General features: G+C 40.6%; 1 protein-coding gene and 1 pseudogene across 3 annotated transcripts in view; both read right to left on the bottom strand.

The window, feature by feature from the left end:
• Positions 1 to 27,904, bottom strand: part of PPP4R2 (protein phosphatase 4 regulatory subunit 2) — a 77,353-nt gene that overhangs the window by 38,094 nt on the left and 11,355 nt on the right. The gene's annotated exons all lie outside the window — the stretch shown is intronic.
• Positions 8,463 to 8,528, bottom strand: LOC129471743 (uncharacterized; annotated as a pseudogene).

Below are 27,904 nucleotides of genomic sequence, written 5' to 3' on the forward strand. Positions count from 1 at the left end.
CTTTATTCCACTTACCCTCCCAGTTTCAATACCATTTAAAAATTTGCTGTGCTTTGTAATAAAAGTCCTCAAAACAGCTGTCTCCCTCCCATTATCTCTCAAATCTACTCCAAGCTTTCTGTCCCACCACTAAACCTAATCTGCATTTATCAAGATCACCAATGACCTCCAATCGTTAAATCCACTGGTCAGTGGACAATTTTCTTAAATGTCCCACTAATAATATTTTACACAGTTGATCACTCCTCCTTAATTATTTTCCTGGGTTTTCTTTTATTTTTCGTGTTCATTTTCCTTTTCTGGTTTTCCAAACTGCTTAACGCTGGAGCACTCACAATTCAGTCTCTCTTTTCTATCTACACTTGGTGATCTCATCCAGTCTGGAGATTTTAATACTACCTGCATGTCAATTTTATCAGGATGACTCCTGATCCCCAGTCATCCACCCAACCATTTTGCCAACTAATACTTGGCATGTCCAAAACTGAACTTCTGATCTTTCCCACATATTGCTCCTCCTACAGCCTTTCACCTCTCAGATGTAATGTAATTCCACACTTCGGCTGCTCAGACAAACTCCTGAGTCACTACTGACTCCTTTCTTTCTTTTTCACATCACACTCTATCTTGCCTGGAAATCCTGTTGGTTGTACCTTCAAAATACATATACAATGTGACTAATTCTTAATACCTCCTGCTACCACTTAATTCAAACCACGAACATCCCTTAGCCTGATTTCAATACCCCTGCTTCTAGCTTAATTTACCTCAAATGTATTTTCAGCACAGCCATTCACTGGACAATTCTTTTAAGTCTGATAGCGTCACTTCTCTGCTCAAAACTCTGTAATCCTAGCCAGGCGCAGTGGCTCACGCCTGTAATCCCAACACTTTGGGAGGACAAGGTGGGAGGATGTAATCCCAACACTTTGGGAGGACAAGGTAGGAGGATCGTTCGCATCTAGGAGTTCAAAACCAGCCTGGGCAACAAGATCCTGTCTCTACAAAAAAATTAAAAATTTGCCAGGCATGGTAGCGCAAGCCTGTAGTCTCAGCTACTCAGGAGACTGAGGTAGGAGGGACTGCTTGAGTCCAGGAGTTCGAGGCTGCAGTGAGCCATGATCACATCACTGCACTCGCACTGCATGACAGTGAGACTCTGTCTCAAAAAAACAACAACAAAAAACTGCAACGGCTCTGGATTTCACTCAAAGGCCAAAGCCTTTACGGTGCTCCACATTGCCCTACATTATATTTCCCCCATTCCCTTTACCTCCTCCTCTCCTCGATCAGTCTACTTCAGCCACAGTGGCCTCCTTGTTAGTCTGTGAAAGGACCAGACACACTAGTCCTACTTAAGGCTTTTGCACTGAAAGATTCTTCTACCTTGGCTGGGCGCAGTGGCTCACAAAAGTGCCTGTAATCCCAGCACTTTGGGAGGCCTAGGCGGGCGGATCACGAGGTCAGGAGATCAAAACCATCCTGGCCAACATGGTGAAACTCCGTCTCTACTAAAAATACAACAATTAGCAGGGCATGCTGGCGCGCATCTGTAGTCCCAGCTACTCAGGAGGCTGAGGCAGGGGAATTGCTTGAAACCGGGAGGCACAGATTGCACCACTGCACTCGAGCCTGATGGAAGAGCGAGACTCCATCTCAAAAACAAAAAAAGTCTTCTACCTGGATTTATCTTCTATATATTGCATGGCTGACTCCCTTATTCTTGGGCCTTGATCAAATGTCACCTTCTAAATGAGACTTCCTCTGACCATCTTATTTAAAATTCCAACTACCTGGGCCAGGCATGGTGGCTCACACCTGTAATCCGAGCCTTTGGGAGGCTGAGGCGGGAGGCTCACTGGAGCCCACAAGTTTGCAATCAGCCTGGGCAACATAGTAAGAACCCGTCTTTTTTTTTTTTTTTTTTTGAGACGGAGTCTTGCTCTGACACCCAGGCTGGAGTGTGGTGGTGCTATCTCAGCTCACTGCAACCTCCACTTCCCGGGTTCAAGCTATTCTCCTGCCTCAGCTTCCTGAGTAGCTAGGATGACAGGCATGTGCCACCACGCCTGGCTAATTTTTGTATTTTTAGTAGAGACGCGGTTTCACCATGTTGGCCAGGCTGGTCTCAAACTCCTGACCTCAAGCGATCCACCTGCCTCAGCCTCCCAAAGTGCTGGGATTAGAGGCGTGACCCACTAGGGCCCAGCCCACTCCGTCTCTTAAAAAAAAAAAAAAATCCAACTGACTTAAGATGGCCGAATAGGAACAGCTCCAGTCTCCAGCTCCCAGCCCCAGCGACACAGAAGACGGGTGATTTCTGCATTTCTGCTTGAGGTACCGGTTTCATCTCACTAGGGAGTGCCTAACAGTGGGTGCAGGACAGTCGGTGAAGCGCACTGTGCGCGAGCCGAAGCAGGGCGAGGCATTGCCTCACTCGGGAAGCGCAAGGGGTCAGCGAGTTCCCTTTCCTAGTCAAAGAAAGGGGAAACAGATGGCACCTAGAGTATCGGGTCAGTCCCATCCTAATACTGCGCTTTTCCAACGAGCCTGGAAAACGGCACACTAGGAGATTGTGTCCCGCACCTGGCTCGGAGGGTCCTATGCCCACGGAGTCTCGCTGATTGCTAACACAGCAGTCTGAGATCAAGCTGCAAGGCGGCAGCGAGGCTGAGGGAGGGGCGCCCGCCATTGCCCAGGCTTGCTTAGGTAAACAAAGCAGCCAGGAAGCTCGAACTGGGTGGAGCCCACCACAGCTCAAGGAGGCCTGCCTGCCTCTGTAGGCTCCACCTCTGGGTGCAGGGCACAGACAAACAAAAACTCAGCAAGAACCTCCACAGACTTAAATGTCCCTGTCTGACTGACAGCTTTGAAGAGAGTAGTGGTTCTCCCAGCACGCAGCTGGAGATCTGTGAACGGACAGACTGCCTCCTAAAGTGGGTCCCTCACCCCTGAGCAGCCTAACTGGGAGGCACCCCCCCAGTAGGGACAGACTGACACCTCATTCAACCGGGTACTCCTCTGAGACAAAACTTTCAGAGGAACTATCAGACAGCTGAATTTGTGGTCTCATGAAAATCCGCTGTTATGCAGCCACCGCTGCTGACACCCAGCCAAACAGGGTTGGGAGTGGACCTCTAGTAAACTCCAACAGACCTGCAGCTGAGGGTCCTGTCTGGTAGAAGGAAAACTAACAAACAGAAGGGACATCCACACCAAAAACGCATCTGTACATCACCATCATCAAAGACAAAAAGTAGATAAAACCACAAAGATGGGGAAAAAACAGAGCAAAAAAACTGGAAACTCCAAAAAACAGAGCACCTCTCCTCCTCCAAAGGAACGCAGTTCCTCACCAGCAACGGAACAAAGCTGGATGGAGGATGACTTTGATGAGTTGAGAGAAGAAGGCTTCAGACGATCAAACTGAGCTACGAGAGGAAATTCAAAACAATAGCAAAGAAGTTAAAAACTTTGAAAAAAAATTAGAAGAATGGATAACTAGAATAACCAATGGAGAGAAGGGCTTAAAGGAGCTGATGGAGCTGAAAGCCAAGTTTCAAGAACTACGTGAAGATTGCAGAAGCCTCAGTAGCAGATGCGATCAACTGGAAGAAAGGGTATCAGTGATGGAAGATCAAATGAATGAAATGAAGAGAGAAGGGAAGTTTAGAGAAAAAAGAATAAAAAGAAATGAACAAAGCCTCCAAGAAATTTGGGACTATGTGAAAAGACCAAACCTACGTCTGATTGGTGTACCTGAAAATGATGGGGAGAATGGAACGAAGTTGGAAAACACTCTGCAAGATACTATCCAGGAGAACTTCCCCAATCTAGCAAGGCAGGCCAGCATTCAGATTCAGGAAATACAGAGAACGCCACAAAGATACTCCTCGAGAAGAGCAACTCCAAGACACATAATTGTCAGATTCAACAAAGTTGAAATGAAGGAAAAAATGTTAAGGGCAGCCAGAGAGAAAGGTCGGGTTACCCACAAAGGGAAGCCCATCAGACTAACAGCTGATCTCTCAGCAGAAACTCTACAAGCCAGAAGAGAGTGGGGGCCGATATTCAACATTCTTAAAGAAAAGAATTTTCAACCCAGAATTTCCTATCCAGCCAAACTAAGCTTCATAAGTGAAGGAGAAATAAAATACAGACAAGCAAATGCTGAGTGATTTTGTCACCACCAGGCCTGCCCTAAAAGAGCTCCTGAAGGAAGTACTAAACATGGAAAGGAACAACCGGTACCAGCCACTGCAAAAACATGCCAAATTGTAAAGACCATCGAGGCTAGGAAGAAACTATAGCAACTAACGAGCAAAATAACCAACTAACATCATAATGACAGGATCACATTCACACATAACAATATTAAAATTAAATGTAAATGGGCTAAATGCTCCAATCAAAAGACACAGACTGGCAAACTGGATAAGGAGTCAGGACCCATCACTGTGCTGTATTCAGGAAACCCATCTCACGTGCAGAGACACACATAGACTCAAAATAAAGGGATGGAGGAAGATCTATCAAGCAACTGGAAAACAAAAAAAGGCAGGGGTTGCAATCCTAGTCTCTGATAAAATAGACTTTAACCCAACAAAGATCAAAAGAGACAAAGAAGGCCATTACATAATGGTAAAGGGATCAATTCAACAAGAAGAGCTAACTATCCTAAATATATATGCACCCAACACAGGAGCACCCAGATTCATAAAGCAAGTCCTCAGTGACCTACAAAGGGACTTAAACTCCCACACTAATAATGGGAGATTTTAACACCCCACTGTCAACATTAGACAGATCAACGAGACAGAAAGTTAACAAGGATATCCAGGAATTGAACTCAGCTCTGCACAAAGTGGACCTAATAGACATCTACAGAACTCTCCACCCCAAGTCAACAGAATATACATTTTTTTCAGCACCACACCACACCTATTCCAAAATTGACCACATAGGTGGAAGTAAAGCTCTCCTCAGCAAATGTAAAAGAACAGAAATTATAACAAACTGTCTCTCAGACCACAGTGCAATCAAACTAGAACTCAGGATTAAGAAACTCACTCACAACCGCTCAACTACATGGAAACTGAACAACCTGCTCCTGAATGACTATTGGGTACATAATGAAATGAAGGCAGAAATAAAGATGTTCTTTGAAACCAACGAGAACAAAGACACAACATACCAGAATCTCTGGGACACGTTCAAAGCAGTGTGTAGAGGGAAATTTATAGCACTAAATGCCCACAAGAGAAAGCAGGAAAGATCCAAAATTGACACCTTAACATCACAATTAAAAGAACTAGAAAAGCAAGAGCAAACACATTCAAAAGCTAGCAGAAGGCTAGAAATAACTAAAATCAGAGCAGAACTGAAGGAAATAGAGACACAAAAAACCCTTCAAAACATTAATGAATCCAGGAGCTGGTTTTTTGAAAAGATCAACAAAATTGATGGACCGCTAGCAAGACTAATAAAGAAGAAAAGAGAGAAGAATCAAATAGATGCAATAAAAAACGAAAAAGGGGATATCACCACCGATCCCACAGAAATACAATCTACCATCAGAGAATACTACAAACACCTCTATGCAAATAAACTAGAAAATCTAGAAGAAATGGATAAATTCCTCGACAAATACACCCTCCCAAGACTAAACCAGGAAGAAGTTGAATCTCTGAATAGACCAATAACAGGTTCTGAAATTGTGGCAATAATCAATAGCTTACCAACCAAAAAGAGTCCAGGACCTGACGGATTCACAGCTGAATTCTACCAGAGGTACAAGGAGGAACTGGTACCATTCCTTCTGAAACTATTCCAATCGATAGAAAAAGAGGGAATCCTCCCTAACACATTTTACGAAGCCAGCATCGTCCTGATACCAAAACCTGGCAGAGACATAACCAAAAAAGAGAATTTCAGACCAATATCCTTGATGAACATTGACGCAAAAATCCTCAATAAAATACTGGCAAACCGAATCCAGCAGCACATCAAAAAGCTTATCCACCATGATCAAGTGGGCTTCATCCCTGGGATGCAAGGCTGGTTCAACATACACAAATCAATAAATGTAATCCAGCATATAAACAGAACCAAAGACAAAAACCACATGATTATCTCAATAGATGCAGAAAAGGCCTTTGACAAAATTCAACAACCCTTCATGCTAAAAACTCTCAATAAATTAGGTATTGATGGGACGTATCTCAAAATAATAAGAGCTATCTACGACAAACTCACAGCCAATATCATACTGAATGGGCAAAAACTGGAAGCATTCCCTCTGAAAACTGGCACAAGACAGGGATGCCCTCTCTCACCACTCCTATTCAACATAGTGCTGGAAGTTCTGGCCAGAGCAATCAGGCAGAAGGAAATAAAGGGTATTCAATTAGGAAAAGAGGAGGTCAAATTGTCCCTGTTTGCAAATGACATGATTGTATATCTAGAAAACCCCACTGTCTCAGCCCAAAATCTCCTTAAGCTGATTAGCAACTTCAGCAAAGTCTCAGGATACAAAATTAATGTACAAAAATCACAAGCATTCTTGTACACCAATAACAGACAAACAGAGAGCCAAATCATGAGTGAACTCCCATTCACAATTGCTTCAAAGAGAATAAAATACCTAGGAATCCAACTTACAAGGGATGTGAAGGACCTCTTCAAGGAGAACTACAAACCACTGCTCAATGAAATAAAAGAGGATACAAACAAATGGAAGAACATTCCATGCTCATGGGTTGGAAGAATCAATATCGTGAAAATGGCCATACTGCCCAAGGTAATTTATAGATTCAATGCCATCCCCATCAAGCTACCAATGACTTTCTTCACAGAATTGGAAAAAACTACTTTAAAGTTCATATGGAACCAAAAAAGAGCCCACATCGCCAAGTCAATCCTAAGCCAAAAGAACAAAGCTGGAGGCATCACGCTACCTGACTTTAAACTATACTACAAGGCTACGGTAACCAAAACAGCATGGTACTGGTACCACAACAGAGACATAGATCAATGGAACAGAACAGAGCCCTCAGAAATGATGCCGCATATCTACAACTATCTGATCTTTGACAAACCTGACAAAAACAAGAAATGGGGAAAGAATTCCCTATTTAATAAATGGTGCTGGGAAAACTGGCTAGCCATATGTAGAAAGCTGAAACTGGATCCCTTCCTTACACCTTATACAAAAATTAATTCAAGATGGATTAAAGACTTATATGTTAGACCTAAAACCATTAAAATCCTACAAGAAAACCTAGGCAATACCATTCAGGACATAGGCGTGGGCAAGGACTTCATGTCTAAAACACCAAAAGCAATGGCAACAAAAGCCAAAATTGACAAATGGGATCTCATTAAACTAAAGAGCTTCTGCACAGCAAAAGAAACTACTATCAGAGTGAACAGGCAACCCACAGAATGGGAGAAAATTTTTGCAACCTACTCATCTGACAAAGGGCTAATATCCAGAATCTACAATGAACTCAAACAAATTTACAAGAAAAAAACAAACAACTCCATCAAAAAGTGGGCAGAGGACATGAACAGACACTTCTCAAAAGAAGACATTTATGCAGCCAAAAAACACATGAAGAAATGCTCATCATCACTGGCCATCAGAGAAATGCAAATCAAAACCACAGTGAGATACCATCTCACACCAGTTAGAATGGCCATCATTAAAAAGTCAGGAAACAACAGGTGCTGGAGAGGATGTGGAGAAATAGGAACACTTTTACACTGTTGGTGGGACTGTAAACTAGTTCAACCATTGTGGAAGTCAGTGTGGCGATTCCTCAGGGATCTCGAACTAGAAATACCATTTGACCCAGCCATCCCATTACTGGGTATATACCCAAAGGACTATAAATCATGCTGCTATAAAGACACATGCACACGTATGTTTCTTGCAGCACTATTCACAATAGCAAAGAGTTGGAACCAACCCAAATGTCCAACAATGACAGACTGGATTAAGAAAATGTGGCACATATACACCATGGAATACTATGCAGCCATAAAAAATGATGAGTTCGTGTCCTTTGTAGGGACATGGATGAAACTGGAAAACATCATTCTCAGTAAACTATCGCAAGGACAAAAAACCAAACACCGCATGTTCTCACTCATAGGTGGGAATTGTACAATGAGAACACATGGACACAGGAAGGGGAACATCACACTCCGGGGACTGTTGTGGGGTGGGGGGAGGGGGGAGGGACAGCATTAGGAGATACACCTAATGCTAAATGAGGAGTTAATGGGTGCAGGAAAACAACATGGCACATGGATACATATGTAACAAACCTGCACATTGTGCACATGTACCCTAAAACCCTAAAGTATAATAAAAAAATAAATAAATAAATAAAATCCAACTACCTATTCACTCTTTAAAAAAAGTTTTTTTTAACATGGGAGTTTGAGGGGAGTGATGGGGAGGCTTTCTGGTAAAGACCTCCCAGAAAGCCTACTAGACAAATTCTAAAAGAGCTGTAACATTCTCCACTCTTAACTCCCATTTCCCTTACCCTTTTTCTTATTTTTGCATTGCCCTTACTATCCAGTAACATAATATATAATTTATTTAATCATCTACTGTCTGCCCACATATTTATACACACACACACACACACACACACACCTCTCTCACAAGTACCAAGAATTTATTCATATATATAAAACAAATACAAAATCTGGCAAATAGTAGGCACTTAATAATTATCTGATGATTGAATAAATGAATATCCTGAAGCCCACTCTGTGGGAATAATGTCTACAAACCATCTACAGTAGAAAAAAGAAATCAGGTAGAAAAAATGCCACCTTCCAAGCAGATGTGGGAATTATGTGTAGAACTGCTTTGGCAATTAATAGGGGAATAGCCGGGAGCAGTGGCTCACGCCTGTAATCCCAGCACTTTGGGAGGCCAAGGCGGGCAGATCATGAGGTCAGGAGATCGAGATCATCCCGGCCAACATGGTGAAACCCCATCTCTACTAAAATGCAAAAAATTAGCCAGGCAATGGTGGCGCGCGCCTGTAGTCCCAGCTACTCTGGAGGCTGAGGCAGGGGAAGAGCTTCAACCTGGGAGGTGGAGGTTCAGTGAGCTGAGATCACACCACTGCACGCCAATCTGGCGACAGCAAGACTCTGTCTCAAAAACAAAAAAATAGGGGAATAGATTCATATTTGAACTGTAATGCATAATAAAAATAGCAAGCACATACATAATCACAAATGCCAGGTACTGTTCTAAGCACTTTGGACATATTAACTCAATCTTCAGAAGCATATGTATGAGTTAGGTAGTACTACTCTCCCCATTTTATTATCAATAAGACAACTTCGAAACAGGTTAAATAAACTGCCCATAACTGCACAGGTAATAAGTAACAGGGCTAGGATTTCAACCCAGAAATTATGGCTTCAGAATCCATACTCTAATTACATCATGACATCTAGTTACAGGAACAGTATAGGCCAGGAGTGTCCAATGTTTTGGCTTCCCTGGGTCACACTGGAAGAGAAATTGTCTTGGGCTGCACATAAAATACACTAACACTAACGATAGCTGATGTGCTTTTTTAAAAAAATCGCAAAAATCTCATAACGTTTCAAGAAAGTTTATGAATTTGTGTTGGGTCACATTCAACGCTGCCCTGGGCTGCATGCAGCCTGTGGGGCTGTATAAGCTCGGTATAGGCCAAAAAAGTTAATGCAAATATGCATCCCTAAGCTATCATGTGGTAAGAAAAGATACATAAAGAATTTAGTTGTCCTCAGGGAGCTCACAATTTAAACAAAAAATAATGGCACAGCAAATTTTATATATGATGACAGAAGGGGGCTGAGTCACATCTAATTCAGGGTCAATGGAGGTTTTCTAGAAGAGATGACCCCTAGCATGTATCTTTTAAAATGAGCACAAAGTCAAGAGCAATACAGAAGAAGAGGGAGAAAAAATGTGCACAAAGGAAAAGTAAGGTCTTTGTTCCAGCAAAGGGAACAATATGTACAAAGTCACTGAGATGAAGCAGTACGAATTTACTAGAGAACTGAGTAATTTAGGAGAAAAGAAAAACACAGGGAACAAATAGAAAAATATCAAATTAAGTAGAGCCACAATTATTTATTTATGCTTTAAATCTCATAAGAACCTTAAGTTTTAACTTGAGCAAGGGAGAAGGTGCAGAAAGATTTTAATCATGAGAATTACTTACTTACATTGTAGCAGGACTACTATTAATAGCATATATTACACAAGACTAGAAAGGGCAAGCAAAATCAAGTTAGGAAACCTATACAAAACCCAGGCAAGGTGAGAATGATGAACAGATATTATCTACATAACCCAATGTTGTCTGTGAACCTTCATGTTCATTCCCACTAATGCTGCACCATTACAAATTCTCATCTCCTCCAGCTTAAATACCATAATAGTCTCCTGAGTGATTTCCCTAATTCCTTTGAATTAGACTCAATTTCTCCAGGGCAAAGCTCTGATTTATCTTTTCTCTGCTCAGAAGCCTTCATTAATTTCTAATGTCTTTCTAAAGCCAAAATTCTATGCATTAGCAAGACCCTTTCTAATCTATCCTAATTCTTCCTCCACAGCTCTGAACTTTACTATTCCTTTGCTCACTGTTCCCTCTGCCCAGACTAAGTTGAAATGCCTCCTTGCACCATTATGCACTGCTAAATATAAGTTACTGCTCCCAAAGCACTTTGTTTATAACTTCCTTAAAGCAACTATTATATTCTTCCCCAGACCAAAATCACCAATTCTATGTCTTTTTTTCCTTATAAGATCAGGTTCCATGATACTAGGCTAACAGAAGCTACAGTATCAAGAAATACAAGCATTTCAACAATTCAAAGATCTTAGTAAGAACAATAAACGTCTCATAATAATAGAACAAGGGTCAGGGCTAAATTTATCTGGATCCTTAAAGGTCAGAAGGTGATTCCCACTGACACAGTAAGTTGCCATTACAACCTTCACAACAGTTTTAAGATAATAATTTTAACACGTTTTACCAATATGATCAATTGCAGGTACTGTATACACATATATGCTGATTACAGCATATACTAATGAGTCACCTCCCCAGCTCATGGTTCCCATTTTCTTTAAAAAAGGTACTGAACACACAAGGACGGGCCTCCAGTAGCCAGCTCGGTTTCTCTCATCACCCCACCTGACCAGGGCCAGGCCAATCAGGAATTTTCTTCCAAAAATGTGAAATATGGAAGATACCAAGACTGGGACTCAGTCCTTTGCTAGAATCTGAAGAACAAGTCTAACAACTTCTGCTGCTGAGGTCCCTGGGCTCCATCCTCATACCCTTTGGCTTGGTAGTGTAGCTCAACCCTTGTTTCTAAGTGCTACTTCAATATCCTTCTAATAAATATTTCTTTCCCTTCTTTTCTAGTTTTCTTCTGGGCTTAACGTGAACCAGAATCAGTTGTGCTGCTTGGAAGCAAAAATTTTTTAATGAATTTGATGCTTTCAAAAAGCCAAGTATTATTTTGGGACTAAATCTTAAATGCTTTAGCTTAAAAGCAGAAATCTGAGCTGTGAAGAATGAAAAAGGAAAAGAAAAGGAAAGAAGAGGGAGGGAAGGAGGGAGGGAGGGAGGAAGGAAGGAAGTAAGGAGAGAGAAAAACTCCTTCGGGCTTTCAAATTATAATTTAGAAGTTTATTTCCTATTTAATATTTAAAATCCTGTGAGACTAAATTAATTCAAATCTGGGTGGACATTCCCAAATGAACCATTTAAAAAGCACTCAGTCTAGCAGACTACCCAACACCTTAAGGTCCACCAAAATATTCAGAGAATTTAGGTTTTAGTTGGGTTCTCTGCGGGTAACCCTACAGAATGTAAAAGATCCTCTATGTTGTTATACACATTGACAATCCTCCTAAGACAGATCAATACCAATAAAGTAACTTTATTGCTATTTTCCTTTCTTCATAGAAATTTATCCCTTGATTTTAGTTTGATAGATTTTCCTTTCTACCCTTGATTATAAATTGGTCAATTTTACCTTTTTCCAACATAAATATCCTAGATCTTCAAAATATATAAATGTTCCTGCATCAGATCCAAACACTGATTTTCCTACATTAGAAATTAGATTTGAATTTATGATGTATATATTATGAATTTAAGTTTCTAGTTTGAAAAAGGCTGTTCATTTCATCCAATCGTATCTATAAAAACTATTTTATTTTTAACATAAGCTTTTTACCTTTTAAAAGTATTAAAAAGGTAAATGCTTAGTGAAAATACAAATTAAGAAAAATTAAGCTACTAATGATAAAACTCTGTAATTCAGAAACAAAAACATTCAAACTGAATACCAAAAAGCAAAGGTAATCCAAATTATTCTTTTAAGTGGCTTCTGGCATTTCTCTTTCAAGTATATTATACCTGAAAAATCTGAATTTAATTCCTTAACATACAAAGGTTTACTCAAGTATACTTACATTTTTCATGGTGACTTATATCCGGCCCTGTTTTTTAACACCCTATGCCTCATCTCAATATCAAATTCAGTGATTTTTAAAAAGGGCACATTAAAGAAATCTTATTCTGGCCAGGCACTGTGGTTCACGCCTGTAATCCCAGCACTTTGTGACGCCAAGGCGGGAGGATCACCTGAGGTCAGGAGTTCCAGATCAGCCTGATCAACATGGAGAAACCCTGTCCTTACTAAAAATAAAAAATTAGCCAGGCATGGTGGCGCATGCCTTTAATCTGAGCTACTCGGGAAGCTGAGGCAGGAGAATTGCTTGAACCCAGGAGGCGGAGGATGCAGTGAGCAGAGGTTGAGATCGCGCCATTGCACTCCAGCCAGGGCAACAAGAGCAAAATTCCATCTCAAAAAAAAAAAAAAAAAGAAGGAAACTTCATTCCATAATGATTCCATAATTTAAAGTTTTTGTATTGTTCCATTAACAATTTTAAAAAAGCAAAATCTCTTAAACAGTCACAAAGTAAGGATGCAATTTTACCCACTAATCTTCATAATGACCTGAACTTCTGGGTAAATACCAACTAAATATAAAAGCAACATACTAAAATGTTTCTTAAAACATTTTCTTACCTAAAACACACCATTATTTAAATCAGCCTATTTACACTGAATACTCAGAAGTCTTTCCTTCAAGAGTGAATGTCTCTTCCAAGTTGCGTGTACTATCCAATATCCTAAGCCTCCCAAGAGTTATTAATATTGTATCCATTAAATTTAAGTCAGCATCAACTGTAAGACTGCATTGTTTTAAAAAAGAAAGAAATGCGGCAAGCTGCAATTCTAGGTCACCAATATGTTTCAAAGACTTTCCAATTTCAGAGATATTAAAATGTAGAGAAAAACATAATGATGATATTTATAGAAGTTCTTAAACTTGGTAGCAAAGATATTATAGGATTAAATTTCATTTTACTAAAGTTTGTAATTATGTCAAAATCTTTGGAATTTACATATATAGCAGAAAAAACGCTAAAGGCAAAAATTTAAATTTTACTCCCATCTAATCTAACCAAGCTCTCTCACATTATGAACTAAGCACTTCACACATTATGAGGCACTACCACTTGACACTATAACCTTCACCTCATAACTAAAACTTTTCAATGCACAACAAAAGTAACAATTTTTTGTTGACCTTCTATACCTCATCAGTCTTAGGCCCCTAACCTATGCTTATTTAAAAATCAATTGAAAAAAATTACTCTCTTAAAGGGCTACATTTATAAAAGATTTCCCCCAGGCCTAATTTTTAAAATGAAGTTAACGTATTTCGTACGGGCCAATGCTGATAAAAGCTATAAGCAAAATATTAAAAGAAACAGGCTGGGCGCAGTGGCTCATGCCTGTAATCCCAGCACTTTAGGAGGCCAAGGAGAGCAAACCACTTAAAGTCAGGAGTTCGAGACCAGCCTGGCCAACATGGTGAAACTCCTGGCCAACATGGTGAAACTCCATCTCCACCAAAAATACAAAAATTAGCCAGGAGTGGCGGCAGGCACCTCTAGACCCAGCTACTTGGGAAGCTGAGGCAGGAGAATCACTTGAAGACTGCGCCACTGCACTCCAACCTGAACAACAGAGTGAGACTGTCTCAAAAAAAAAATACACATATATATACACACACACACATATATATATATATATATAGAAATGTTATACTTCACTGTTAAAATGATTTTTTAAATTACTACCAGATACTGTGGTTTGCTCACCACAGCACCCCCAATACCTAGCGCAGTACTTGGAACAGAATATATACTCAGTAAATATTTGTTGACTTAAGTGATACCTTAATAAACATGAGAAGGAAAGTGAGCAAACAATGTAAAATCAGGAATTACACAAATACTGTGATAAACAGAGCTTCCCGTTTGAGAAAATTCACACCAGTATTTTTTTCCTAATTTATGTTGAAAGTATCTAACCTGTCACATGGTATACATTTAATAAATTACAGGCTGGGTGTGATGGCTTATGCTTATAATCCTAGCACTCTGGAGTCAGAGGTAGGAGGAAGGCTTCAGCCCAGGAATTTGAGACCAGCCTGGGCAAAAGGGCAAAACCCTATCTCCACAAAAAAATATGTAAAAATTAGCCAGGCATGGTGGTGCAAATCTGTAGTCCCAGCTACTCAGGAGACTGAGGAAGGAGGATCACCTGAGCCAGGGAGATTGAGGCTACAGTGAGTAGTGATCTTGCCACTGCATCCCCAGCCTGGGTGAAACAGTAAGATCCTGTTCCAAAAAAAAAAAATTTTTTTTTTAATGAAATAAAATGAATCCCAGCCCCTTCTTCCCACTCTTTTTAAGTGAGCTATATGAGTTCACTTAAAACATTTACTACACACAAATTAGTTAACATAATTTTCAAAAACATATCTTCATAAAGCAATCTATACCTGAATTTAACCAGTAAACATTAAGCAAGATAGACTAATGCACAAATCTTTGACAAGTGTTATATACTAAATGTGTGCCCTTACCCGTCCACCCCACACCACTAAAATTCATGTGTTGAAACCCCAACTCCTAATATGATAGTATTTGGAGCCCAGGCCTTTTGGAGGAGCCCTCATAATCGGATTAGCACCCTTATAAGAAGAGACCTGAGAACTTACACTCTCTCCACCATGTGAGGACACACCAATTATGTCAGAAACACCAGGCACAGTAGCTCACACCTGTAATCCCGGCACTTTAGGAGGCCAAGGTTGGAGGACTGTTTCGGCACAAGAGCTTAAGACCAGCCTGGGCTAGCAACACTCTGTCTCCACAAAAAAAGTTTTTTAACTTTTTTTTTTTTTTTTTAAGGAGACAGGGTCTCACTCTGTGGCCCAGGCTGGAGTGCAGTGGTGCCATCTTGGCTAACTGCATCCCTGACCTCCCAGGCTCAAGTGATCCTCCCACCTCAGCCTCCTGAGTAGCTGAGACTAGAGGCACACACCACCACACCCAGCTAATTTTTGCATTTCTTTGCAGTGACAGGGTTTCAGCATGTTAAGTTACCCAGGCTGGTCTCAAAACTCCTGGGCTCAAGCGATCCGCCTGACTCGGCCTCCCGAAGTGTTGGGATTACAGGCGTGAGCCACTCACTACACCTGGCCAAAATAATTTTTTTAAAATATAAGCCAGGCGTGGGGACATGTGCTTATAGTCTCAGCTACTCAGGAGGCTGAGGACAGGAGGACTGCTTGAGCCTAGGACTACAGTGAGCTATTGTCCCATCACTACACTCCAACCTGGGTGATGGAACAAGACCCTGTCTCAAAAACAAACGAAACAAAAAAACAGGGCCAAGAAGAAAGCCTTACCACATAACCTGACTATGCTGGCACACTTATCTTAGACTGCCAGCCTCCAAAACCGTAACGAAATAAATTTCTATTAAGTCACCCAGTCAATGGTATTTTATTATAGCATCCCAAGCTAAGATAGTAAATCTGTATTCTGAAGGAATAGTGACATGATGCAGAAGGAAATAATGATACAACCACCAAATTATGCCCTCTAGAAAAAGCCTACACCTTGGCAGAATAATATTTATAACAAAATACCCCTAATATAGAGTGGAAAGTAAGACAAAATTTTAAATGGCAAGGCTATTATATTCTAGGAAAATCTGGGAAGCTCTCAGACAAGAGCCAAGTGGACAAAGAATAGACAGAATCTGGACATATGGAAATTGGAAGAGAAGACAGAGAGCAAGTATACTTCACTCAGAATACCCTTTCACCCACTCACATTCATGACTCCAATCTGAATAATAATTTCTATTATTTTCTAAAGTTAGAAATAATAGCTTCTAGGGGCCAGGCATGGTGGCTCGTATGTGTAATCCCAGCACTTTGGGAAGTCAAGGGGAGCGGATCATCTGAGGTCAGGAGTTTGAGACCAGCCTAGCCAACATGGCAAAACTCCATCTCTATGAAAAATACAAAAATTAGCCGGGTGTGGTGGCACATGCTTATAATCCCAGCTACTAGGGAGGCTGAGGCAGGAGAATCGCTTGAACCCAGGAGGGGGAGGTTGCAGTGAGCTGAAATCACACCACTGCACTCCAGCCTGGGCAACAGAGTGAGACTCCATCCCCAAAAAATAAAAATAAAATAAAATAATAGTTCCTTTGTAGATGAAGACAGGGTTTTATTTTTCATCTACAGTGATGTATCTTTTAATGACGGGGGTATGCTCTGAGAAATGTGTCATCTGATGATTCCAATGTGTGAACATCAGAGTGCACTTACACAAACCCACATGGTATAGTCTACTATACACCTAGACTATATGCTATATAGCTTATTGCTCCTAGCATGCAAACCTGTAATGTTAAGTATTCCTATGTCTGAACATAGGTAAAATAGAAAAAGTACAGTAAAAATACGGCATTATACTATTATAGGACCACCATCATACGTGTGGTCCATCGATGACTAAAATGTCATTATATGGTAAATACCTCTATTCATTTATCTAACCCAGCTCCTACTGTGTGACACATTCTGAGTAAGGGAAGTTCGGCCCCCTCAAACTTACAGAACCACAAGTAGAAACAGACTAGTAAGCAAACAGCTATAACAGAAAATGCAACTGATGCATGTCAGAAATATGGCAGTTTTTATTAAGAAAAGGAGATCCAAGAAAACTTTTCAGTAAATAACACATATTTGAATGGGGGCCATCTGAACAGTCTTAAAAGACAAGCTGAAGGTATCCCATAAGGAAGAACATATGAGGCAATTAACAACAAAGTGCTATGAGAATTTAACACCAGCACAGTAGAACACTGCATATTCAGTGAACTTCAAGTAATGTGAAAAAGTTAAGAATGGTGGCAAGAGAAGACTGGAAAGGTAAAAAGAACCTAGGTGAAGAAAAAATTTTAAAGACCAAGACACTACATGGGAGGCTGGGGTGGAAGAACTGCTTGTGCCCAGGTGGTTGAGGCTGCCATGAGCCATGGACACACCACTGCACTCCAGCATGGGCAACAGAGCAAGACCCTGTTTCAGATAAACTATGAAATAAAATAAAATAGACTATGACAGCACAGTCATCCCTTGGTATACTTCAGGAACTGGTTCCAAGACTCCTGTGTATACCAAAATCTGCACATACTTAAATCCCGCTGTCAACCCTGTAGAACCCACGAATACAAAAAAAGCAATCCATTGTGTACGCGGGTTTCACACATCCTACAAATATTGTACTTTCAATCTACGTTTAAGTTGACCCCCCCAGTTGAAACCTGTGTTGCTTAAGGGTCAAGTGTATCTGCCTGGCTAAAAGTATAAGAAAGAAAGGTTAAAAATATAAAAAAGATATTAACCAGCAATGATGTACAAAGGACATCAAGGAAACAAAATAGAGTGACCATAGCTCCTAGTTTCCCCAAAACCAACCTGATCTATATCTGCACACCCGGTGTCCCAGCCAGTTTACCATCTCTACCATACACTAACAAAATATTAACAGTTGCATTAAAACATGCTGGTATGAGCCTGGCCAACATGGTGAAACCCTGCCTCTACTAAAAATACAAAAATTAGCTGGGTGTGGTGGTGGTCGCCTGTAATCCCAGCTACACGGAAGGCTGAAGCAGGGAGAATTGCTAGAATTCAGGAGGCGAAGGTTACAGTAAGCCAAGATCGAGCCACTACACTCCAGCCCTCCAGCCTGGGCGACAGAGCAAGACTTCATCTCCAAAAAAAAAAAAAAAAGCGGGTATGGATTTAGTAGACTTCTCTACCTTATACTTTCAGCTTCTTCCAAAGTTCTTCCAACTTTGTCAAGAGTTTCCGAAATGCATATATATGATGCATATATAAGGAACAGAGTCCTCACTTTAACATACACTTAATTCTGAAAGATGACAGAAATAACCAATCTCTCTTTCTACACTCAATATATCTAACTCTTCCCTTTCAAGGACAGCATGCAGGGGACCTGTTGGTGTATCAGCAGTGGCCTGTGATCTGGACTGTAAATTACACACAGCTTCCAGGCTAACGACAGGCAGTTTACGGGAAACTAAAGGTTAGGTATACCTCTATGGTTACCGTGGTTAATGAAGCCATGAGGCTACTAATCCATCAAGAAAGTGAGGAATTAAAGGCTCTGTCTCCACAGATATAAAGAATGACCTGGCTGGGCACAGTGGCTGATGTCTGTAATCCCAGCACTTTGTGAGGCTGAGGTGGTAAACAGCTTGTGCCCAGAGTTCAGGACCAGCCTAAGCAACACAGGCCATATCCCATTCTCTATTAATCCCAGCACCGGGAGGCCAAGGCAAGCAGATCACTTGAGCTCAGGAGTTCAAGACCAGCCTGGGCAACATGACAAAACCCTATCTGTACTAAAAATACAAAAATTAGCTAGGTGTGGTGACACACGCCTGTAATCCCAGCTACTCGGGTGGCTGAAGCATGAAAATCTCTTGAACCTGGGAAGTGGAGGTTTCAGTGCACCACTACACTCCAGCCTGGGCAACAGAGTGAGACTCTATTTAAAAAAAAAAGAAAGAAAGAAAGAAAAAGAAACAATGAACCAATGAAGCCAGTTCACAGACACCATATTTAAATAAACACAAAAACATCTAGGACATTCATATTATTTATTTCTCAAAATTATACTTAGCGTCTCAAACAGAATTCTGATAGGTAAAACTAAAAGACTTGGTTAAAGACCTTAGTTGGTGGTCTTACCATTTTTTTAAATTTTGGAGGTCCTAGAAAACTTCAAGACACTTTTAAAATCTTCAGGTATGCTTTCTCCTATAAAGTAGTCTCTCAACCTTGACACTACGGACATTTGGGGCCAGACAATTCTTCATTGCCGGGGAGTGTCCTGAGTAATATAGGATGTTTGGCGGCATCCCTGCCCTCTACCCCACTTGGATGCCGGCAGCATGCCCCCAAACTGTAACAACAAAAAGATCTCTAGACATTGTCAGCCCTGGTTTAGAATCACTGCTATAAGGCATTGAAAAAAAAAAGTGAACGAGAATATTATAGAATTAAAGGAAAATGTGGGAAAAAAAACCCCACATCTCAAAGAATCTCATACATCTTCAAATAATTTGAGATCTAATTATTGTCAAGGGTTATTATTAGCTTAATTAAACAGCATAGGTCAAATTAAATGTTTTATTTATATTTAGATTAAAATATGTCATTTAAAACTATTTTTAAGATAGTAGAGACCAGGCATGGTGGCTCACGCCTGTATTCCCAGCACTTTGGGAGGCCGAGGCAGGCAGATCACTTGAGGTCAGGAGTTCGAGACCAGCCTGGATAACATGGCGAAAACCTGTCTCTACTCAAAAAAAAAACAGGGCAGGTGCAGTAGTTCACGTCTGTAATCCCAGCACTTTGGGAGGTCGAGGCAGGTGGATCACGAGCTCAGGAGATCGAGACCATTCTGGCTAACACGGTGAAACCCCACCCTCTACTAAAAATACAAAAAAATTAACCGGGCGTGATGGTGGGAGCCTGCAGTCCCAGCTACTCAGGAGGATGAGGGAGGAGAATGGCGTGAACCCAGGAGGCGGAGCTTGCAGAGAGCCGAGATCACGACACTGCACTCCAGTCTGGGCAACAGAGCGAAACTCCGTCTCAAAAAAAAAAAAAAAAAAAAAAAAAAGCTGGGCATGGTGGCACACGCCTGTAGTGCCAGCTACTCGGGAGAGTGAGGTACAAGAATCGCTCGAACCTGGGAGACAGAGGTTGCAGTGAGCCGAGATCATGCCACTGCACTCTAGCCTGGGCGACAGAGCGAGAATCCGTCTCAAAAAAAAAAAAAAAAAAAAAAAAAGACAGTAGGCTGGGCGTGGTGGCTCATGCCTGTAATCCCAACTTTGGGAGGCCAACTTGGGCGGATCACTTGAGGCCAGCAGTTCAAGACCAGCGTGGCCAACATGGCAAAACCCTGTCTCTACTAAAAATGTAAAAATTACCTGGGCATGATACACACCTGTAATCCCAGCTACTCAGGAGGCTGAGGCAGGAGAACTGCTTGAACCAGGGAGGCAGAAGTTGCAGTGAGCTGAGATCAAGTCACTGCACTCCAGCCTGGGCAACAGAGAGACTCTGTCTCAAAAAAAGATAGTAGACAGCAATCTTAAATCTTGTGGGTAGTGTTTTCATTCCTTTTGTTTTACAGGACTTTATGACATTTCTGAGATCTCAGAGTACTCTCAGTATTTTTTTTCTTCCTATATCCTAAATGGCTTGCTTTGGCATGTTTATTAATAAACAGGCCAGGAGTATATTTCGAGGAAAAAAAAATTACGACTGGGTGAGGCTGCTTACATCTGCAATCCCCGCAGTTTGGGAAGCTGAGGCAGGTGGATCATTTGAGGTCAGGATTTCGAGACCAGCCTGGGCAACACAGCAAGACCCCATCTCATTAAAATGAATAAATAAATAAACAAGGATTCCAACTAACAAATGATAAAGCAATGCTAGATTTAGAATATTACCACTTTCAAATCTCCAATGAAAGAAATGATACAGGCAATTTTTTTAGTCTAGCCAAAAAATCTGAAAAAGGAACAACTGTATCAATGAGGAATCATAAATAAAATTACAAGTGGCAATAAAAAATACTGTAAGATGTTAGCACAAAATAAAACAATGCAAATTAAATAAAGCATTTTTTTCACCTACCAGATCTTCAGATTTAAAAGCCTAATAATGGGCTCTGCACAATGGCTCACGCCTGTAATCCCAGCACTTTGGGAGGCCAAGGTGGGAGAATTGCTTGAGTTCACAATTCTCAATTGAGACCAGCCTGGGCAACCAGCCTGAGCAAGACCCCATCTCTACAAAAAAATTAATAAATTAGCTGGGTGTGGTGGTGCATACCTGTGGTCCTAGCTACTGGGGAAGCTCAGGTGGGAGAATCACTTGAGCCTAGGAGTTTGAGGTTGCAGTAAGCTATGATCATGCCACTGCACTCCAGCCGGGGCCAGAGTGAGACCCTGTCTCAAAAATATATATAAAAACAAAAATAATTTTAAAAGCTGAATAACGCCTGGTGCTCACATGGATATAGAGATAACTTTCATAGACTTCTAGTAGAAGCACATACTGAACAAGTTTTTTGGAAAGCCAGCTGGCAGTATAATGTACATAATCATGAACCCATAAATCCCACTCTTACATCTGTGCCAGTATATTAACTTAAGCACTGTTTGGAATTGGTTGGTAACTGTAAACCGCCCAAAAAACTATCAAAGAAGACAGGTTAAATAAAGAACACCAAAACAATAAAATACTATGCAGCCCATGAAGACAATGAGGTAAATTTTTGTGTTTTGGTAAGATATCTAAAAACAAGCCCAGGCGCAGTGGTTCACGCCTGAAATCCCAGCATTTTGGGAGGCCAGGGCAGGCGGATCACCTGGGATCAAGAGATCGAGACCAGCCTGGCCAACATGGCAAAACCCTGTCTCTACTAAAAATACAAAAAAATTAGCTGGGCACGGTGACATGTGCCCGTAATCCCAGCTACTCGGGAGGCTGAGGCAGAAAAACTGCTTGAAACCGGGAGGTGGAGGTTGCAGTGAGCTGAGGTTGTGCCACTGCACTCCAGCCTAGGCAACAGAGCAAGACAGTCTCCAAAAAAAAAAAGAAAGAAAGAAGGAAAGAAAAAGAAAAAACATATCTAAATAAAGAAAATAACAAAAGGCAAACTGAAGTTTCATGGCATTTAACAAGAGGATTAACACACATACACTTATGTGTATAGAAAATTCTGTTAAGAATATACAAGAAACAGGTAACAGTATAGTTTGATTTTTCTTTTTTATATATTTTTAAAATGAGACAGAAACAACTAAAGCAGTATTAATTTCAATCATCTTTGCACATGAGTTTCCCACATTTACAGGCACAAGAATTACCTAATTCGTGTGATCCATTATACTCAAAATGCAGTTATTCTCACCGAATTCCTCCCTAACCAAAATGAAGATGTAAATAGAAAAAGCATGTATCAAGATATTCTCCACATTTGAAATCCAAGTTTTTAAAACTACTTTTAAAATCTTACCTGTTCATCTAACCATCTAATATTTTGTCAGAAATAATTTTTAAACTAACCACATGCTGGCTATGGCACTGATTTTAGCCATATCCTACCAAAAGCAACATAGCAAAACCAAAGACCACACACAATATTTACAAGAAAACTGGATGACAACTTAACAAGGTATCACCCCCAAAAACTCTCTACTATGAACAAGCAAGCAGGGCAAGACTAGAAAAGTATCAACGTCTACACAAGAGGAAAAGAAACAAGACTTGTCTTGCAATGACCCTACCCACAAACATCAAAATCTCAAATTCACCACTAGTATTCACTGGTAAGGGTGGTTTAAAAAAAAAAAAAAAAAAAAAAAAAGAACCTACATTCTACCTACATTTAAGATTGTTCCTTACAGCAAGATGCACTCTAGTATGCAAAAGCCCTAGAAAAGGTGGACCAGTCTCCAGTTAACAAATCACTTTGAAACAAAAATGGCCACCACCTCAAAAGCCACCCTGAAAGTCACCACAGACAACAGTATCCCTAATAAAATAACCTCTAAAAATATTAAATTCCCTTTAGTTGCACAATTTTAAATAGAAATATAGTGCGCCCTCTGTTATCTACGAGTTCCACATTCACGAATCCAACCAACCTCAGATTGAAAATATTTGAGAAAGGGCTGGGCGCAGTGGCTCACGCCCGTAGTCCCACCACTTTGGAGGGCCGAGGTGGGCGGATCACGAGGTCAGGAGATCGAGACCATCCTGGCTAACATAGTGAAACCCCGTCTCTACTAAAAATATTAAAAAAAATTAGCCAGGCATGGTGGCGGGCGCCTGTAGTCCCAGCTACTCGGGAGGCTGAGGCAGGAGAATGGCGTAAACCCGGGAGGCAGAGGTTGCAGTGAGCCGAGATCACGCCGCTGCACTCCAGCCTGGGCGATAGAGCAAGACTCTTTCTCAAAAACAAAAAAAGAAGAAAATACTTGACAAAAATTGTACTGAAATGTGGAGACATTTCTCATCATTACTTCCTAAACAATATAAGGTATAAAAACTACTTACATATCATTTATATTGTATTAGGTATTATAAGTAACCTAGAGATGCACCAAGGATGTGCAAACGTTATATGCAAATGTTATGCCATTTTACATCAGGGACTGAGCATCCACAGATTTTATGTCCAAAGGAGGTCCTGGAACCAATCCCCCACATATAACAAGGGACAACCGTACTTTGCCATTACTTGACGGAAAGCTACCTCACCCTCCTCCTTCCTCCCAGATATACACAATAGTGCAAAAATTACAAATGTTCTTTCAGACCTCGCACTTTCCTTAAATTTCGAATACTTCTATAGCATATATTTTTCTCCAGTTTCATCACCTACAAATGGGAATATTAGAACTATCATCCAATATTGGTGTGGTAAGATTTTTACTTAACTGAGAATAACAAATCCAAGATGCATATATTAAATAGAAAGCTTAGTCACTTCAAGCTAAAGTACATGTATCAGTCTCATCACCTGTATGTTTCAAATTTATGTCTCTACAAAATTACAATTACTTAAAAGTTTTTTTCCTTGAGGTGACTGGAAAATAGTCAAAATTACAAATGTTAAGGGTACATCAGTCATCTTATTGATCCTTCCACACTCAACCTTCTCATAATTGCCCCCAAATCCCCTGCAGCACATGAGGTCAAGCTTATTTAAGCCACTTGAAAAATCTCGGAAATTACAGAAATAACGATTTTAAGAGTCCTAACAAAAGCAAAAAGCTCCAATTTTTTTTTTTTTCCTGAGACAGAGTCTCACCCTTTTGCCCAAGCTGGAGTGCAGTGGTGCAGTCTTGGCTCACTGCAACCTCTGCCTCCTGCGTTCCAGCGATTCTCCTGCCTCAGCCTCCCGAGTAGCTGGGACTACAAGCGCCTGCCGCGATGCCCAGCTAATTTTTTCTATTGTCAGTAGAGGCAGGGTTTCACCATGTTAGCCAGGCTAGTCTTGATCTCCTGACCTCAGATGAACCACCCGCCTTGGCCTCCCAAAGTGCTGCAATTACAGGCGTGAGCCACTGCACCTAGCCTAAAAGCTCCGAATTCTAACAGTGGTTTTGAAAAGATTCTGGCACTGTTACAGTAGAGGAGGATGTAAGACAACTGAACAAGGGGCAAGTGGTACATGTTAATAAAATGCAAATTACAAGAGGATTTGGAGCCAGAATGCCTGAGTATAAAACCCAGTTCCATTGCTTATCAGCTGTACAACCTTGGACAAATTATTTAAGCCTGCTAAGACTCAACAGCCCCATTTTTAAAAAAGAGAATGACCTACTTCAGATAGTAGCTGTAAAGACTAAATCAGGTTATGCATATGAAATATCTGATAATGTCTGACACAAAATAAATGTTCATTAAATATTTGCCATTTAGGAATAAAAGGCTGGGCCCGGTGCCTCACGCCTGTAATCCCAGCACTCTGGGAGGCCGAGGCAGGTGGATCACCTGAGGTCAGGAGTTCAAGACCAGCCTGGCCAACATGGTGAAACCCTATCTCTAATAAAAATACAAAAATTAGCCAGGTGTGGTGGTGGGCGCCTGTAATCCCAACTACTTAGGAGGCTGAGGCAAAAGAATCGCTCGAAACCGGGAGGAAGAGGCTGCAGTGAGCTGACATTGCGCCACTGCACTCCAGCCTGGGAGACAGAGTGAGACTCTGTCTTAAAAAAAAAAAAAAGAGAGAGAGAGAGGTAAGTAAATTATAATGAAAGAAGTAGAGTTTTAACCATGACTGTCTTCTAAGCAACGGTCAAACAGATTACAAGCATAGAGACAACAGAGATACTATGACACTTACAGCTCCAAATGGCTCTTCACTCTACAGAGCCTCTCAATAAAGCTTTTTATTTTTCTAGCCAGGCATGGTGGCACATGCCTCTGGCAGCTACTGGGGGCGGGGGCTGAGGCAGGAGGATCATTTAAGCCCGGGAGGTCGAGGCTGCAGTGGGCTTTGATGGCACCACTGTACTCCAGCCTGGATGACACAGCAAGACCTTGTCTCAAAAAAACAAAACAAAAAAGTTTTTTATTTTTTTGCATTAAATGGTAAGTGATAACAAAAAAGCCCTACTTCCATGCCACATTTTTTTAAAAAACCACTAAGGGCATTATTACTATTATTTTATATCATTACTAATTTGAGACTTAAATTAGCTATTATTCACTTTATAGTCAATGGTGTGAGTTCTCAAAAATATTTAATTTTCAGGTAATAGGTTACCCAAGGTATCCGATAGGGATGGAATGTGCAAGTGGTTACAAGTAGATTTCCACACACATGTATTACAAGCAATGCAAAACCTGGGCAGCCTGACACATCAACAGGACTGCTATTGGGTGAAGCCAGAGAGAAGACAAGCAAACGAACACATCAGAGAGCTGGTGAAAATGAAGATCTAAAATACATTTCTCAACATATAATGTTTTCCATAGGCACATGTAATTAAACAGTAAACACTCTCCTCAATTATCTACACTGTTATGTTCTAGTCAGCGATTCAGTTTTTTGCTATGGATCCTGAATAATAAACTTCTACATCAAAAAGGGAAAAGACCTTCAGTCTACAAGCAGAGAGAAAGCATGGGATTCTGTGGACTATAAATTCCGTCTCTTCTTACTAATGAGATCTGAAGCTTACTAATGATGTTTTGAAGCAACATGAAGTTTTTGACAGGTGTCCAGTAATGTCATATGCAGTAATAGTCCATAAACATTATGAACCCATACACTCACTGGCAGACACAAAGTGGATCTGTAGATATAGATACACATGTGCATACAGTTAAAACTAACGTATTTTGAGAACCTCTTTGTGACTTTAGAGTTTAGTAGTAGTGGTGACTGCTCTTTCTCATGCAATATAGACAATTGCTTCTCAACTTTTTAAGGTCTCCACACCATTCACCAATTATTAATTACTCCCTAACAGTTAATAAACATCTCACATTATTATCAGACACTTTAACACTAAGCACTATCACCATGCCCCATTCCCCACTCCTAGTCGCTACTGCTACAATACCACCCCCAGACAAATAGTGCTGCAGCACAGAGATTCCTCTAAGCTTTCAAGCTGGAAGGAAACTTGGAGATCATCTGTTACAAGCCTCTCATTCAGTAGCTGAGGAAACTGTGACCAATAGTAACTTCAGTGATGAAACTCACTAAAAGTAGAATAATTAGTTACAGTAACTCCCACTTACGGGACACTCACTATGTGCCTGTCGCTGCATTAAGCACCTTATAAATATAAACTCATTTAATCCTCACAACATCCCTTTAAATAGACCCACTTTATTACCTATATTTACACACCTGGAAATTAAGGGAGAGAAGTCAGCCTTGGTCATATAGTAACTACGTGATGAAATTCAGAATTCAAACCTAAATCTGTTTTGTGCTCTCCTGACTGTCCAATCAGAGTTCACTCCACAAGATTAAGTACTTTAGACTTGTTTCTTGAGCCATATTCATTCTATTTATGCCCAGCATACAGATAATTTTTACTGTCCCCCAAGTTTTCATATCTATAGCTATATACTTTATTATTCAAGTCCTGAAACAGCTGAAACAACTAAAGGTACAAACCCCATTTTTTTTAAGTGAGGAAACAAGCTCACAAATAATTTGTCCAAAGTCTCACCAAGAAGTAGAAAAGCTAAGTTTGGAACTCAAGCAATGTTCTCTCCAAGACATGACATTATTCTACCATCACCACATGCTAATTCATACGCAATTAGGAAACTAGCCAACGACTACTAAAAACTAAACCGACCATGGAAAACATGAGCTTATTTGGGCACCTAAAATAATGAAGAAAAGAAAAATTAACTCTACTCAGAAAGTTGGCGTGCCTAACTTCCAGTGTACCACTCAGGTTTACATGATGTGATGAAAAAAACTATAATTTTGTTCATGTTCATACCTTAATAAAGGGCATCTATTCAACTAATATTTACTGAAAATCTATTGTGCTTCCTCTGTGTACCATTGTGATGATAGCACATGAGAGGACTTTAGGTGACACGTGGATAATTCGTATTTTAGTAATTTTAGTATTTATAGATTGTAAAGTGACTCAGAAAACATAACCACCATACCAAGGCAATGGCTTCAGATCTTATTTCCCAAAGCAACATTAAGGGAAAAAAATTAACACAGTGGTTATGGGAAGGGGGGCAGGGGACAGGGGTTGAGGGCTTGACCTTTATCTGTAATATTCTTTCCACTTAAAAATTTTGAGGAAA

Source organism: Symphalangus syndactylus, chromosome 21 (genome assembly GCF_028878055.3).
Source record: "Symphalangus syndactylus isolate Jambi chromosome 21, NHGRI_mSymSyn1-v2.1_pri, whole genome shotgun sequence".
Lineage (NCBI taxonomy): Eukaryota > Metazoa > Chordata > Mammalia > Primates > Hylobatidae > Symphalangus > Symphalangus syndactylus.